This window comes from Heteronotia binoei, chromosome 4, assembly GCF_032191835.1.
Source record: "Heteronotia binoei isolate CCM8104 ecotype False Entrance Well chromosome 4, APGP_CSIRO_Hbin_v1, whole genome shotgun sequence".
Classification (NCBI taxonomy): Eukaryota; Metazoa; Chordata; class Lepidosauria; order Squamata; family Gekkonidae; genus Heteronotia; species Heteronotia binoei.
Window position 1 is genome coordinate 9913137 of NC_083226.1, and position 18330 is coordinate 9931466.

The following is an 18330-nucleotide window of genomic DNA, read 5'->3' on the forward strand; positions in this document are numbered from 1 at the left end:
GTAGTGGTGAAGGGTGCGGACTCTTATTTGGGAGAACCGGGTTTGATTCCCCACTCTTCCACTTGCACCTGCTAGCATGGCTTTGGGTCAGCCATAGCTCTGGCAGAGGTTGTCCTTGAAAGGGCAGCTGCTGTGAGAACCCTCTCAACCCCACCCACCTCACAGGGTGTCTGTTGTGGGGGAGGAAGGAAAAGGAGATTGTGAGCCGCTCTGAGACTCTTCGGAGTGGAGGGCGGGATATAAATCCAATATCTTCATCTACCTCACAGGGTGTCTGTTGTGGGGGAGGAAGGGAAAGGAGATTGTGAGCTGCTCTGAGACTCTTTGGAGTGGAGGGCGGGATATAAATCCAATATCTTCATCTACCTCACAGGGTGTCTGTTGTGGGGGAGGAAGGGAAAGGAGATTGTAGGCTGCTCTGAGACTCTTCGGAGTGGAGGGTGGGATGGAGAGCCAGTTTGGTGTAGTGGTTAAGTGTGCGGACTCTTATCTGGGAGAACCGGGTTTGATTCCCCACTCCTCCACTTGCACCTGCTGGAATGGCCTTGGGTCAGCCATAGCTCTGGCAGAGGTTGTCCTTGAAAGGGCAGCTGCTGTGAGAGCCCTCTCCAGCTCACCCACCTCACAGGGTGTCTGTTGTGGGGGAGGAAGGGAAAGGAGATTGTGAGCCGCTCTGAGACTCTTCGGAGTGGAGGGCGGGATATAAATCCAATATCTTCATCTACCTCACAGGGTGTCTGTTGTGGGGGAGGAAGGGAAAGGAGATTGTGAGCTGCTCTGAGACTCTTTGGAGTGGAGGGCGGGATATAAATCCAATATCTTCATCTACCTCACAGGGTGTCTGTTGTGGGGGAGGAAGGGAAAGGAGATTGTAGGCTGCTCTGAGACTCTTCGGAGTGGAGGGTGGGATGGAGAGCCAGTTTGGTGTAGTGGTTAAGTGTGCGGACTCTTATCTGGGAGAACCGGGTTTGATTCCCCACTCCTCCACTTGCACCTGCTGGAATGGCCTTGGGTCAGCCATAGCTCTGGCAGAGGTTGTCCTTGAAAGGGCAGCTGCTGTGAGAGCCCTCTCCAGCTCACCCACCTCACAGGGTGTCTGTTGTGGGGGAGGAAGGTAAAGGAGATTGTGAGCCGCTCTGAGACTCTTCGGAGTGGAGGGCGGGATATAAATCCAATATCTTCTTCTTCTATCTTCATATAAATCCAATATCTTCTTCATCTTCATCTTCTATTGAAGAGAGACCCGGACCAGCTTGCATCGTTCTCCTCTTCTCCATATTTATCCTCACAACAACCTTGTGAGGAAGGTTAGACCGGCTCCAGGTCAACAACCAAATTGCCACGGCAAAGTGAGGATTCAAACCCAGGACTTCCAGATCCTAGCCTGACCCTTGAACCGTTTTACCGCAGTGGCTTTCAAGTTTGTGCATTGTTTAAATGTGAAAGCGCGTTTAAAACCATGTTGCACTTAGAGGAATAAGTGGAGTGAAAAGGTTTTCTCCATCCGTTTCAAAGTGTTGTGTTGGTGGAGGGGACAGCGTCAACGCAGTGGTAGACAACTGTGTGAGCCTCCCTATGTGTGAGCCGATGCCTTTGTCCAACCAAGAACGGTCAAAGGCTAGCCCACCCTTCCCCAGGTCTACCATCCGCAGCGGTTAAAGCAACAGAGGCCAAGACCAGATCCCTGGTTACCAGCCAATTCCCATCTGAGGAAGGCTACTCAAATAAAGCGCTGGAAAAAGAGTGTCTGAGTGAATCACGTGCTGGACTGTGAGTTATACTGTGACTATTTCCTCTTTGTGCTGTATGATTAATTGGTTTCATGGTGTTTTTTTTTTTTAACCACGTCTCAGAAGAAGGGTTTTAAAAAATACTGGCAGATGTTCAAATTGCAAATGATTAAGGCATGCTTCCTAGGAAGTCCCACTGAAGTGAGCAGGCTTACTTCTGAATACAAACTCTAGGATCAAGTGACTCACAGTGTTCGGACTTCACCCATACGGCTCACAGTCCCAGATGGTGATGTGCTTTCCCCATCCTGCGCCATGAGACGCAACCAGCAGGTTCCACAGGGCCTAGATGGACATCAACGCCTTTCTTGAGAGCCGCTTTGGTGTAGTGGTTAACTGTGCGGACTCTAATCTTGAGAGCTGGGTTTGATTCCCCACTGTTCTTCCACATGCAGCTGCTGGAGTGACCTTGGGCTAGTCATAGACCTTGGGTTAGTCTCAGAGCTGCTCTCTCAAAGCAGTTCTTCTCTCAAGAGCTCTCTCAGCCCCACCTACCTCACGGGGCGTCTGTTGTGGGGAGAGGAAGGGAACTGTAAGCCACTCTGAGTCAAAGACAGGGTATAAATCCAAACTCTTCTCTTCTTCTTGTATTTGAGCTCACTTGGTGGATCACAGCAATTTTATTTAACAAATGACATTCTGAAATCTGGATCTTTCATTCAACGCCTTGCATATCAATTTATTCTTGAATTCATGGCCCAGGACAGCCGGATCTCGTCTGATCTCGGAAGCCAAGTGGAGTCAGCTCTGGTTAGTGTTCAGATGGGAGACCTCCAAGGGCTGCTTTGCAGAAGCAGGCCAGGGCAAACCACCTCTGCTGTCTCTGTCCTGGTTAGCCCAGGCTAGCCCTATCTCATAGGGTTGCCAAGACCAATTCAAGAAATATCTGGGGACTTTGGGGGTGGAGCCAGGAGACGTTGGGGGGCGGAGCCAGGAGACGTTGGGGCGGAGCCAGGAACAAGGGTGTGACAAGCAGAATTGAACTCCAAGGGAGTTCTGGCCATCACATTTAAAGGGACAGCACACCTTTTTAAATGTCTTCCTTCCATAGGAAATAATGGATAGGGGCACCTTCTTTTGGGGCTTATAGAATTGGACCCCCTGGTCCAATCATTTTGAAACTTGGGGGGTACTTTGGGGAGAGGCACTAGATACTATACTGAAAATCTATACTATACCTCAAAAAAAACAACTCCCCCAGAGCCCCCTAAACCTCCAGCTCAATTCCCCATTATACCCTATGAGAATCGATCTCCACAAAGGGAATAATGAAGTGCTCAGCAGACATTTCCCTCCCTCCCCCCCCCGACTCCGTTTCTGGCGACTCGGAAGCGAGGGATTGGCCTCTCTACTCACGAGTTGCTGCCAACTTCTTCACAGCAACACAGACACCCCATCCCAAGAGGAAGCCTTTCAATCGGAGACTGAAGCCTCCGGAGGTGGAAAGTCACATGGTGGCTTTGGGGGCGGGGCTTCCCCCCACCGGCCATCTGACCGGGGGCGGGAAGGAGCCTGGGAAAGCGGAAGAACCCCCGCTGGGACCTGGGGATTGGCAAGCCTACTATCTCAGCCGATCTCAGAAGCTATTGCGGGTTGGCTCTGGTTAGGACTTGGATGGGAGACCACCAAGGAAGTCCAGGGTTGTCACGCAGAGGTAGGTAGGGTCGCCAGGTCCCAATTTCCCCCCAGTTGGGGGGGGCAAGGGGGGCGTTCTGGGAGAGGGAGGGCCCATCTTCAACATGATGACATCATGCAGAATGACATCATCGTGCTGGGGATGCAGTGCCACACATCCACACCTCCCGCTTGCCCCAACCATTTCAAGGGAGGGGCGAATGGGCACCATGCACTCCAGCCTTGCAAACCCCAGGAGCAAGCAGCCCCCACTGGAGAAGAGCAGGTGCTAGGCACACTTGACCCACAAAGTATGACTCCACGGCTCGGGGTGGGAGGAGCACACTGTACTCACGGAGGACGGTTGGGGGCAGGGCTTCCCTCTGCCTGACAACTGGATGGCATTGGGGGAAAGCCCCCCAGACCAGGGGATCCCCTGCCCCCCTTGGGGACTGGCATCCCCAGAGGTAGGCAATGGCACACCAGTTCTGAATGTTCGGAAACATAGGCTTCGGGGCCTACAGACTCAACTGATGGTGCCAAATACCTAAACACAGAAGCAGTCCTTTCTGCTGGGTGTAGCAATTAAGAGCAGTGGACTCTACTCTGGAGAACTGGGTTTGTTTTTAAGAGCAGTGGACCCTAATCTGGAGAACTGGGTTTGATTCCCCACTTGTCCCCATGAAGCTTGCTGGGTGACCCCGGGCCAGTCTCATTTCTCTCAGCCCCACCTGCCTCCCCAGGTGCCTGTTGAGGAAGGAAAGGAGGTTGCAAGCAACTTTTAGACTCCTCCAGGCAGAAAGAAGTGAAGTAGAAAAACCAACTCTTCTTCTTTCAGCTTTACGGAAATAACTGTTCCTCAGCCCCGCCTCAAATGAAGACACAGGTGATTTTTGCAGTTGCACAGAATCAAGAGAGACACTAGATGTCAGTCATGTTCCATGCACCAGGCAAATAGGCGTGAAAATCCTCCGCTTGAGACCCTGGAGAGCTGCTGCCATTCTGAGTAGACAAGACTGACTTTGATGGACCGAGGGTCTGATTCAGTAGAAGGCAGCTTCATATGTTCACCTTTCCCCCCCCCCCCCAATATTATTTTTTATTAACTCTTATAAAAATGAGCATTACAACGTATGTTTGTTCCATTTACAAAAAGCCCTTCCACCCCCCCCCCCCCATCCCTCCCCATCTACTCTTAATCTCTCCCCCTCAGCCACGGGCACAAAGTCTTGATCTTCCACTCAATGTCCTTCCTTCTTTGTTCTGACATCCATTCTAAATAGAGCTTCCATCTGGACTCGATTTCCTTGGCTTTATCTTCCCACGTTGAATCCTTGGTGAGTGATGCCACGATGTCAGACTGTATGAAATCAAACAAATAATTGTGCCAGATTTCTATTGACCATTTACTTTTATCTTTCCAACCCATAGCAATTCTTCGTGTGTTCACCTAAAGCTTCTCTCTGTCCTTCCTGACGAAGGAAACTTTTCTGACTGGTGGAAGCTTCTGCCCTGGGACATGCTGGGACATGCTGTTGGCGCTGTGGACATAGATTCTGTCCCCCATTTCTCCCGCCATTCTGCTTTGGCTCGCCGCATTCTTTGCTGTGTCTTTTGCATGAATCGATATGGCCGTTCATAACTTTTTGCAATTTCAGGGATATCGATCTGCTTTCAGTCAAGAAAGATGGGAAACTACCAGCAGAATGAAAGCAGACTGGGGCGGGGGGGAGAACCGTGTGTTCTCAAAACAAGGTAGCGCTACCTACTTTGGCTTTCGCTCGCTCTATTATGTTATGCACGAGGGCCACCAACGTAGCTTCAAGCTTCGTCCCCAAATGCTATTTCTGTTTTAACCGTGAATGCAGGATCACTCGTGCTAATTCTATACTGCAAACTGTTAGCCATCAACCGACTGTCTCCTGGGGAACTGACCTCTGCCACCTGGAGATCAGCCGTAATCCCAGGAGATCTCCAGCCGCGACCTGGAGGCTGGCAACTCTAGATGTGATTGTTGGAATTCAGAAATGTCTCCTATACAAAGAAGAAGACGAAGCAAGAAGATCCTTCAGGGGGCTGTAGGGAGGAGTCCCTTCTTTAGGGGTCTTCTCCTTGTTTGTCTACAAAATGCTACCCTTCGGCACTAGGATCACAGGATATTCTTCTAGACTATTTTATAATTCTCTTTCTTTCTCTGTCAGCCAGAGAGCAGTTCTCGTCTCTTGCCTATCCAGTTTGTTCATTCCTAAATAAAGCTTTCTTTACTCCTCAATCAGTTCGGTGTTCTGACCGCTTACGCAGGCCCTTTGCCAAAAGCAGCAACATCACTTTCAGACGGAACCCAGAAGTGCCAGCGCTGCACCGCACAATGTTCTAGGTTTTTGTACAACAGCGGCCAGGGGGAAATCCTAGAGTGCCATATGACTCAGCTGAGGCACTGCCTCTTTCGCCCTCAAGGACTGAAGACAGAAAGGGGAAGAAGCATGCCTTGGTCTCCACGACACAAAGGAAGAGTGGTCTTTTCATATATATCTGTAATCACCTTGCCTTAGCTTATTGCTGGCCTGAACAACTCGTGGGGTTGCCATCTGCCTGGAGTAAAAATATCCTTACCCTTTAATAGACGCCTACTGGGTAGGGTGACCATAATGTCTGAAGGCCAGCCAGGGACACCTTGGGGGGGGGGGGGTGGAAGGTAGGGGTGCACACCGCTGTGCGCACGCGCAGGGACGCTGGCTGCCTCACTCCCCACCTTCCCGGCCCGCGCGCGCGGCCCGCCGGCTCCCCGCTGGCTATACCGGGACTTTGTAATGGTCCCGGTATAGGCAGCCCGGGAGCCGGGAATTGGTGGCCAGAACCGGGAAAGTCCCGGGAGACCGGGACGGTCTGGCCACCCTACTACTGGGATGTTATTAGTTTGCCATAGGAAGTCCCACAAAGTTCAACAGTTTGCTCCCAAGGAAGTACGGACCTTAAAGCCCATCCTTAAAACTCAGGTCTGTGAACATTATGCAGAGGTACACAGCATGATGAGTCATATATCTTCAGATGTATTAAATTGAGACTGTTGAGAGTTGGAGGAAACGAAACTACGTCCAACAGACTCTTATATTTGCTCCCCAGCTTCCTTAGGTCTTTATGCAGCAAAATGCCCCATTATCTATCAGACTTCACCATTCCAAGTCATCGCAGGGCATTTATGTTGGCTAGACTAAATGTGTTTCCCTCCAAAGTTTTACAAGGGAGATATCAGCGAGTCCCTTTAGGCAACAGACTCTGTTCCTGGGGAGCGAATCTTCCCGACTCAATTCAGCATATATTGCATGCAATCCCATGCGCATTCCCCATGCTTCCATTTGTATCATTTGTGTAAGAGTGTCTGCACTTGAGGATAGCATTCCATGCGCTGGAAGTAGCCAGTAGCCCACAATACTTGGCTTAATCTCTAAGGTGCTGTAAGAGACCATTTGAGTGACCACATATTAATGTAGCTATCCCTCTGCAGTGGCCATAATACTCCCCCCCCCCCGCCAATGCTAGATTTCAATTTCCCTCCCAGTTCCCTTCAAATTTTCCAAGAGTTGGTGCTTGAAACCTGCTGAAATCTTGTGCTCGGTTATGTGGGAGCCGATCCCATGGAACGCAACTGGAATTCCAAGTTAAAAGTTGTGTTTGCAAAGCACTGGGCCTCCAGGGAGGAAAAAGGGAGGGGAGATGCAGCAAACTCTTAAAAACAACAGTATTTTATTACTAAACACAATGGAGATGCACCAAGTAAGTAAATGCTAGTTAAGTCTCAGGTGCATTCTACAGCTTGCTCAGAGGACTGCTGGACTGAGCCATCTGAGAAGGTGGAAGGGTGAAGATGAGTTCAGGGCCAGTCCTTTTGCTCTGCAGTTGCCGTAGGATGTGAAGCTGATCGTTGTGATGGGTCCAGACTTCTAAAATCCTAATAGTCCATTTTGTCGATTGTACTGACTCACTCACACTGAATAACACACTTTCAATGCACTTTGCAACCGGATTTTATTGTGCGGAATGGCAAAATCCACTCGCAAATGGTTGCTGAAATGGACTGAAATGGCTTTATTTCGCACGTGTGAAAGCTACGGGCAATCTGCCTTGATTGGGCAATGATTCTGTGAACTTAGGGGGGAGGGATTTGTGAAGTTTGGGGTTGGACTAGATGACCCCGGAGGTCCCTTCCAACTTCCAAAAATCAGGCCTCCATGGGTTCGTGGTGCCTCACCAGTGCAAAAACAGGTTTCCAAAGCACGGATCCTCATGAAATTATATGATTTTTACGGTGAAATGAAATTAAACCATCCTCATGATGTAGATGCTGTCTTAGACTATAGGCAGCACCAGAAAAATCATGCCTCCACAAATCTGTGGCGCCACAACAGTGGAAAAACATGTTTCCAAACCACGGATCCTCATGGATACTCATGATTTTGGCTTTGGATCCCCCCAAGCTCACCATCAATTCTTATATCATGTCCATGTGCAGAGTTTGACTGCAGAAATCACGGATCCACAGCTTCATGGCAGCACCATGGATCAAAAGCCTGGTTTTGAACCACGGATCCTCATGGATCCCCATGGTTTTTGCTTTGGACCGCCCCCCCCCCCCAAGCTCACCATCCAATCACATATCCTGTCCATGGCCAGGGTTTGCACCACAGAAATCATGGGTCCATGGCTTCGTGGCAGCACCATGGACCAATAACTTGGTTTTGAACAACGGATCCTCAGGATTTTTGCTTTGGATTCCCCCAAGCCCACCATCCAATTACATATCGTGTCCATGGGCAGAGCTCGCACCCCAGAAATCATGAGTCCACGGCTTTGTGGCAGCACCACTGACCAAAAACCTGGTTTTGAACCACAAATCCTCATGGATTCTCATGATTTTTGCTTTGGATCCCCCCAAGATCACCATCCAATCACATATCCTGTCCATGGGCAGAGTTTGCACCACAGAAATAATGGATCCACAGCTTCGTGGCAGCACCATGGATCAAAAACCTGGTTTTGAACCACGGATCCTCATGGATCCCCATGATTTTTGCTTTGGATCCCCCCCAAGCTCACCATCTAATCACATATCGTGTCCATGGGCAGAGCTCTCACCCCAGAAATCATGGATCCACGGCTTCCTGGGAGCACCATGCAAATGGAGAAGGTAGAGAAAGAGGTACTTTTCTCCTTTTCTCACAATACAAGAACTTGTGGGCATTCGATGAAATTGCTGAGCAGTCGGGTTAGAACGGATAAAAGGAGGTACTTCTTCACCCAAAGGGTGATTAACATGTGGAATTCACTGCCACAGGAGGTGGTAGCAGCTACAAGCATAGCCAGCTTCAAGAGAGGGTTAGATAAGAATATGGAGCAGAGGTCCATCAGTGGCTATTAGCCACAGTGTGTATATATATATATATGTGTGTGTATGTATATATATAAATTTTTTGGCCACTGTGTGACACAGAGTGTTGGACTGGATGGGCCATTGGCCTGATCCAACATGGCTTCTCTTATGTTCTTATGTGACACAGAGTGTTGGATTACGGATCCTCATGGATCCTCATGATTTCTGCATTGTGTCATGCCAACATCAGGTTAAATCACATTTTGTGTCCATAGCCAGAGTTTACACCCCAGATATCACAAATCCATGAAATCGTGGCAACATCATAGAGCCAAAACATGGTTTTAAAGCACATAGCCTCATGTATCCTTATGATATCTGCACTGGATTATCCCAAACTTGCCATCCAAACTCATGGATCCATGGCATTTTGGTGGCACCATGGATCCAAAACATGATTTTGAGGCACAGATCCTCATGGCTCCTCTTATGAGAAGATAGAAATCTTGGGAAACAATTTCACAATAGACCTTTATTCCAGATTTAACTGTGTCCCCAAGCTGACATTCTACACTAAAATCATCGAATTGTTGAGTTGGTTTATCTGATTCTATGATTCCAGTGTAGAATGTTGGTTTGGGGACAGGGTTAAACCAGAGTTAAAGGTCTACTGCGAAACTGGTCTATGTGATATTGCTAGGAAATGGTGGAGGCTGTGGGAGAACAGAAAGACCCAACATTGGTGGGACTGACTCCATTGAGGAGGACGTGGCCTTCAGTTTGCAAGATCCAAGTATGCCTGTTAAAGATAGTACAATTCGAGGGATATCAATTCATAGGGTTGTCAGCTGTTGGAAACAACTCGATGGCACTCCACACACAGAGTCCCAGAAGACGTGTTGCTGGAGTTGTCAGACTTGGAACTGCAAAGTAAAACGGACCATAGTTTGTAGCAGCTTAATCCACTTATTTGAGAACTAGTTGTCTAAGACAAGGACGAGTTGAGATTGATACATTGCAGAGCAATACATGCCATTTTAACCTCTAACATCAAAAGCTAAACAATAAAACCATTCTCACACTTTTGGGAGGCAATAACCGGTTCCCAGGCCCCTTATCTCTTTCTCAAGGAAGGAACCCTGCTGGTTACCCTTGAGGCTCACTATCTTCAAAAGCTTTGTTACATTTGTTAGTGCTATGCTATGAATTCCCATGGGAGCGGGTGGCTGTTACCAAAGTGTTTGAAATGCAAGTTTCCATTCAAAGGGTTAGTGAGAACATTCAAAATGGAGTTAGTCAGGGCAAGGGGACATGAGCAGTTTAAGGCACATTAAACAGGTAAGTTACAATGTCTGACAGGAGTTTACAGTAAAATATAAATCTCGTAATCTTCTGAATCACTAAATTACCGCCGCTCCTTTTTGCAGCAGCATAATAACTTAGAATCATAGAATCACAGAGTTGGAAGGGGCCATAAACTCCATCTGATCCAGCCCCACACACACTCAATGCAGGCTCAGCCTACAGCACGGGTGGCCAAACTAGTTTGACACAAAAGCCACACGGAATAAATGTCAGATGTTTCAGAGCCTTAAGACAGGAACTTCAAACGTTTGAGAGCCGCAAGACAAGGAGGGAGGGAAGGAAGGAAAATAGACGGAGAAGGAAGGGAGAGGTGGAAGAAGACGACTGCAGATTTATACCCCGCCTTTCTCTCTGAATCAGAGTCTCAGAGCGGTCATAATCTCCTTTCTCTTCCTCCCCCACAACAGACACCCTGTGAGGTGGGTGGGGCTGAGAGAGCTCTCCCTGAAGCTGCCCTTTCAAGGACCAGTCCTGCGAGAGCTATGGCCATTCCAGCAGCTGCAAGTGGAGGAGTGGGGAATCAAACCCGGTTCTCCCAGAGAAGAGTCCCCACACTTAACCACTACACCAGATTGGCTGAAGAGTCTTGACGATTTTCAGTCTATGAAAAATTTAACTAAGCGGGGGCAGACACGATTGAGGCTTTAAAGTTATGCACGGAGTGTAGAAAGCGGAGAGAGATAACTGTTCCTCCCCCTGCCATGATACTACACTCAGGAGGACCCAGCTAAAAGGAAGCACCAATTTACTCCATGACTGACATAACCATGGAATTCACCATCTGACGACATAGGGGAGGTCTATCGGCGGCTACTAGCCAATTTAAATGAGGGGAACTTTCATATACAGAGCCAAGAAACCTGTGAAACCCAGCGCCAAGAGGCAGAATTTTGTGTCTCTACTGCATTTGTTGGCCACTGTGTGGAATCAGATTATGGACTAGATGGTCGTCCACACCCATTTTATAATTTAATTTGGGGATTTTTTCACAATATAGAGACCACCTGTATTCCTTGGCGACCGTTTTAAGCCTTCGTGCTGAAAGAATACACAGAAAGACACAGCATTAAAGCTTAACTTTAACCTTGATAGCTTTATATGCAGTTGTATTATTGCTAAGAACAAATGGATTGAATTAGAACAGCACGCTTGTGGGAGGAGAGAACTGACACAATCAGAGCTTGTGATGGATATCGTAAAACTAAATCTTGAATATTTCTGTAACGCTTCAAAAGATCAAATATGCACAACTCTCATTTTTGCTTTGATCATCCTGCAACGTGCTACCAGCACCGCGCAGCCTTCTGAGGTTTCTGTTCACATGATCCCATGGAGACCTGAAAGCCAAATAAACAGGATTATATGCTGAATTCACGTTTTTCATTCCTACTTTAAGAACAATTCATCACAGGGAGTTGTCTACTCCGCTTCATACTTTGGTGGCCACCATAACATTCATGATTAGAAAAGGATGTTATCTGCACATTATTGACCTTGTACTGAAAACTGGAAAAGGCACTTAAGTTGTTCCGGCTGCTGTTGTAGCCGTAACGTTAAAGGTGGGACAGCAGAAACATCAGTTAGCCATCACTTTTCCCCCAAAAAAATCAGAGATCAGCAGATTAGGGTAAGAGCATGATAAGGGCAAGTAAAGGACAATGACATCATTCTTAGACCACAAGATCATCAGGGTGCTCCCCCAAAACCATCTACAGTTGGGAGCCTACAATAGAATTAACTGTTCGTAAGGGTGCAGTCACTGTAGCATTAAAGAGAGGTTTGCAACTGAAAAGGTGATTCCTTGTTTGGGGGGGGGGGGGCTAAGATTTGTTTGCGGCCTGAGTAACACCCACCCACATCTACTTGTAAAGATGAGCTAGTACTCTAGAGGTGTACAGCCAGGGAGACAAAAGTCGCTGCACATGAAAGGAGCGAGCCAAAGCACAGTGGAATTGTACAAGCGCCTCAGTGAGCTTCCCTCAGTCCCAGCTGGCAGTTGTGTTGTTCTGTGAGACCTTTACTTCACTGACAGCCCCCCCCCCCCCCCGTTCTCCCCAATGAGGACTCAGAAAGAGTTACATCCTTCTGACCTCCACCTGGTGTTAAAACCACACTGCCAGTTCCGGTAGTACAGCCTGTGCCTCAGGGGCTCACCTAAGTTGCTTGTGAGAAGAGCTGGTTCTGCACTCCATACAAAATCGTGTTCTACATGCAGTTTGCTCCAGGGATGGATGATTCCCTCACCCCATGCTAGAAGCATGATCAAGCCGCACATGGGCAACTCCATGACCCATTCATTTAGACCATAGGAGTTGGGGGTGAGTGTTAGGGGAGTTACATCAATCATGATGGTGCTCTGGCCTCTTCCAAACAGATCATAGACTCATGGAATCCTATACTTTGAAGGGGCCTCAAAGTTGATCTCATCCAACCCCCTGCACCATGCTGGGACTTCACAGGTATCTCTCCTGCCCTCCTTTTCATGATTTGTCTGCGTTCACAGAATCAGCATTGCCATCAGATGGCCATCTAGCCTCTGTTTAAAAACCTCCAAGGAAGGAGAGCCCACCACCTCCTGAGGAAGCCTCTTCCACTGAGGAACCACTCTAAACTCACAAACCCCTCCCCCTAAATTCACAGGATCTTCATTGCTGTCAGATGGCCCTCTAGCCTCTGTTGAAAAACCTCCAAGGAAGGAGAGCCCACCACCTCCCAAGGAAGCCTGTTCCCCTAAGGAACTGCTCTGTTAGGAAGCTCTTCCTAATGTTTACCAAGACACTCTTCTGATTTAATTTAAACCTGCTGTTTCTGGTCCAGCCTCCTGGGGCAACACCACCATCCTCTATAGGACACTCCCTCAAGTACTTGGAGATGGTGATCACATCACCTCTCAGTTGTCTCCTCTCCAGGCTGAACATACCGAGCTCCTTCAATCTTTCCTTATAGGACTTGGCCTCCATGTCCCTCATCTTCTCTATCGCCCTCCTCTGGACATGTTTCAGCGGGTCTATATCCTTATTAACTTGTGGTGCCCCAAACTGAACACGGCAGTCTTAAGTGGGTCCCAACCACAGCAGAATAAAATGACACAATCACCGGACACTTGGTTTTCGTCGATACAGCTCAAAATTGTTTTTGCCTTTTTGGCCGCCACATCACACTGCTGACTCATGTTCAGTGTGTGGTCTACAAAGCCCCCTAGATTGTTTTCACACATAGTACTGCGAAGACAAATCTCCCCGGTGCTATATTGAATATGCATCTAGGTTCAGAAAGGAATCCTACAGTTGGCTTTGAAAATAAAACCCAGAACTGTAAACAGGGGCTATAAGTAGTCCACAAAACTGTTTTTGGATAACTATAGCATGATCCTTGTATCCTGCCCCCACTTACATCCAGAGAGCTCATGCAGGGGCAGCTGCCATTTCTGTACACGTCCCAAAAGCAGCTAATCACAGATCAGGTAGCTGAACTCCAGTCTGAATATCGGTAAGGAAACGTATGGTCATTCGGTAATATAATCCAATTCTGGTTTAGCTAATGGGAGAGAGACGGATTCATGAGAATAGCACACAACAGAGCAGGCCTTGAAATTCCTAGTCTCGTTTCACAAACCAATCTATGAAGCTCTTTTGCACAGCTTGCTCTTCCGGGGGGAAAACCACAGATTTTGCGAAGTCGCCATGTTTTGACTGTAATTAAAAGAAGACACAATAAGCAGTAATTCTGAGCAAGTAAGTGATGTATGGAAAAAGTCGACCCTTTGCCACTGGCCCTGTTTCACTCTTGAGGTGTCCCATCAAGATGCATATTATATATGTATGGCAACCCTTCTGTCCTCAGTCATATGCTCTCCAGTTTGACGAGGGAAAAGGCACACCCCACTTTCTGCATGTATATTGGAGGACTCATGGATGGATTCTCCTTTTGCATCTCACTTCATTAGTCTCCAAAACTACCTTTGTTTGCTGGCTTTGCGTATGTATCACTTTTGATGATGATGATGATGATGATGATGATGATGATGATGATGATGATGATGATGATGATAATGATATTGGATTCATATCCCACCCTTCACTCTGAATCTCACAATCTCCTTTCCCTTCCTCCCCCACAACAGACACCCTGTGAGGATGGCGGGGCTGAGAGGGCTCTCCCAGCAGCTGCCCTTTCAAGGACAGAGTCTCAGAGCAGCTCACAATCTCCTTTCCCTTCCTCCCCCACAACGGACACCCTGTGAGTTGGGTGGGGCTGGAGAGGGCTCTCACAGCAGCTGCCCATTCAAGGACAGAGTCTCAGAACACCTTCAATCTCCTCTCCCTTCATCTCCCACAACAGACACCCTGTGAGGTGGGCGGGGCTAAGAGGGCTCTCACAGCAGCTGCCCTTTCAAGGACAGAGTCTCAAAGCGGCCTACAATCTCCTTTCCCTTCCTCCCCCACAACAGACACCCTGTGAGGTGGGTGGGGCTGGAGAGGGCTCTCACAGCAGCTGCCCTTTCAAGGACAGAGTCTCAGAGCAGCCTACAATCTCCTTTCCCTTCCTCCCCCACAACAGACACCCTGTGAGGTGGGTGGGGCCGAGAGGGCTCTCACAGCAGCTGCCCTTTCAAGGACAGAGTCTCAAAGCGGCCTACAATCTCCTTTCCCTTCCTCCCCCACAACAGACACCCTGTGAGGTGGGTGGGGCTGGAGAGGGCTCTCACAGCAGCTGCCCTTTCAAGGACAGAGTCTCAGAGCGGCTCACAATCTCCTTTCCCTTCCTCCCCCACAAAAGACACCCTGTGAGGTGAGTGGGGCTGAGAGGACTTTCACAGCAGCTGCCCTATCAAGGACAACCTCTGCCAGAGCTATGGCTGACCCAAGGCCATCCCAAGTAGGTGCAAGTTGAGGAGTGGGGAATCAAACCCGGCTCTCCCAGGTAAGAGTCCATTCACATAATCACCACACCAAACCGGCTCTCCCCAATGAAAGCAAAGGGGCTAATATCATCCTCCTGTCCTCCACTTTTATGCTCAGAGCAACCCTGCAAGGTCGGTTAGGCGGAGAGTGCATGACTATTCTGAGGTCACACAGCAAGCTTCCATGGCAGTCAGGATCTAAACCTGGGTTAACTAGATCCAAATGTAATATTCCAACCACACCATACTGGCTTTGCATGACCTGGCAAGCCAAGAGTACAGCATTGTGAATGAGGGTGTATGACTTCCCTAAGCCTATCTGCACCTTTGTAATCATGACACAGCATGGTGGGTGCAACCAATAAAAATGGCTGTCACAAAACAACTGCTGCAGGGGCAAAGCCAGCAAATAAACATGGATGCCACATTTTACCTTCAGTCACACATAAGAGAAGCCATGCTGGATCAGGCCAATGGCTCCTCCAGTCCAACACTCTGTGTCACATAAGAACATAAGAGAAGCCATGTTGGATCAGGCCAATGGCCCAACCAGCCCAACACTCTGTGTCACATAAGAACGTAAGTGAAGCCATGTTGGATCAGGCCAGTGGCCCATCCAGTCCAACACTCTGTGTCACATAAGAACATAAGAGAAGCCATGTTGGATCAGGCCAATGGCCCCTCCAGTCCAACACTCTGTGTCACATAAGAACATAAGAGAAGCCATGTTGGATCAAGCCAATGGCCCCTCCAGTCCAACACTCTGTGTCACATAAGAACATAAGAAAAGCCATGTTGGATCAGGCCAATGGCCCCTCCAGTCCAACACTCTGTGTCACATAAGAACATAAGGGAAGCCATGTTGGATCAGGCCAATGGCCCATCCAGTCCAACACTCTGTGTCACATAAGAACATAAGGGAAGCCATGTTGGATCAGGCCAGTGGTCCATCCAGTCCAACTCTCTGTGTCACATAAGAACATAAGAGAAGCCCTGTTGGATCAGGCCAATGGCCCATCCAGTCCAACACTCTGTGTCACAGAAGAACATAAGAGAAGCCCTGTTGGATCAGGCCAATGGCCCATCCAGTCCAACACTCTGTGTCACATAAGAACATAAGAGAAACCATGCTGGATCAGGCCAATGGCCCATCCAGTCCAACACTCTGTGTCACACAGTGGCCAAAAAACCAGGTGCCATCAGGAGGTCCATCAGTGGGGTCAGGACAACAGAAGCCCTCACCCTGTTGCCTCCCTGCAAGCACCCAGAATACAGAGCATCACTTGCCCCAAACAGAGAGTTCCAACAATACACAGAGGATATCCTTGTACTGTTGGAGGCAGCTGCTGCCAAAGCAACATCTACCAAAATCCACACAGTTAATCAAATGTGCGACAACCAATCAGAAGCCAAGCTGGGCACAGTTTGCCACCTGATTCTACCCACTTTCCCAAAAGCACTGTTACCAGGAAAGGTGAGGGTGGGCACCATGGCACCTATAGGCATCACTAGTTTGGAGACTCCTGCTTTAGAAGGTTGCCGTAAAAAAATCTATTGACCATAAACAGTTGTGATTGCACCTACATTCATGAGTACAAGACAAGCCCACCCCTAAACAACAAACTGTCCCCCTTAAACCACTTACAGCTGCATCAATGCAAGAGAGATGACAGCTTCTCATGATTAATTTGGTGGTCCCTGTCTAGTGGGCAAGATGTTTTGCAGTCAAAGAAGACCATTACAATTTCCGTCTTGGATAGTTTTCCAACTTGTGGCATCAGAGAGTTCGAAATGCAATCATTTGCAGTGAAAGATGTGGACGTGATTTTGATTCCTCGTATTACTTTGGCGTTCATCATAAGGTGGAACCATTACAGATACCTCTTTGCTTGGTCATTCTGTAGACAGTGGTCTGATGTCATAACGCACAAGCCTCAAAGTATTTGAAGCCGTGTTTGCACCTTGTGACACCTGGATGGATAACGAATGTGGTGAGCCATGATTTCCGGTGCGCAAGCTCTGCCCATGGACATGATATGTGATTGGATGGAGGGCTTGGGGGGATCCAAAGCAAAAATCATGCGGATCCATGTTTCGGAAACATGTTTTCCCACTATTTTGGCACCCCGGGTTCATGGAGGCATGATTTTTCTGGTGCGACCTATAGTCTAAGACAGCATCTACATCACGATGATGGTTTAATTTCATTTCACCGTAAAAATCGTATGAATTCATGAGGATCCGTGCTTTGGAACCCTGTTTTTCCAGTGGTGAGGCGCCACAAATCCGTGGAGGCGCGGTTTTTGCGGTCCTTCCTACAGTCTAAGACAGGATCTACAGAATAATAGCGGTTTTATTCCATTTCAATGTAAAAATCAAATGAATTCATGAAGTTCCCTGTAGATCCGACTTTTACCCAGACCCGCGGGAGGGTACGGTTACCGGACCCAGTTTTTTGAGACTCCTGGAAATTTGGGGACGGAGCCCAGGAAGGGCAGTGACCCCACCCTCCAAAGCCTCCCTTTTCTCCAGGGGAATAGATCTCCTTCGTTTGGAGATGAGCGGTAATTCCGGGAGATCCCCAGGTCCCACCTGGAGGTTGGCACCCTCTGGCTGCATCCCCCGCCAGCCCTGTTTGCTACTGAGTCCTTGCTGCGTTGCTAATCACCGTTTGCAAAGTGGAGTTTCCTGTGCGGTTCGTTAATTAAGGCCGTCGGGTTGCGTAGCACTGCCGGAGCAGGTGACTGACGGGGAGCGCGCCGCTGACTCATCCGCCTCGGGCTTAGCAGACCCAGCGCAGCGGCCACGCGTTGCGACACTCACAAGGCGGCACGTCCCGGGCACTGCGGCACAAGGCAGGAGGCGGCGCGCCTCGCGGGCTCCCCCTGCCGGCGCCGCGGGGAAGGACGCCGCTTCCTCTGCCTTGCGGAGATGGGGGCGGGGCTGCGCTGGGTTTCCAGTCCCCCGAAGCGGACCCAGATCAGACCAGAAGACAGAGTAGTCGAGGGGCGCCGCGTTTCGGAAAGCAAAAAAAAAGAGGACCTATTTCTTGAGTGCTTCAAGCCAGCAGTCACTGTGACAAATCTCATTTTAAATACCCCCCCCCCCCGCCCCTTATTGAAGCTGTGATCATTGCGAATAACCAGTGCAACCTCTAAACCACGGAGTCTTATGAGCACAAATTCTGCTTTGTGAGCGACTGGCGCTACAGTTGTGAGCTGCTGCGTACATTAGTTTGCCTCGGGGCTATTTTTCCCGAGCAAAGACAGAAATGTGTGAGTTGGAGGCTA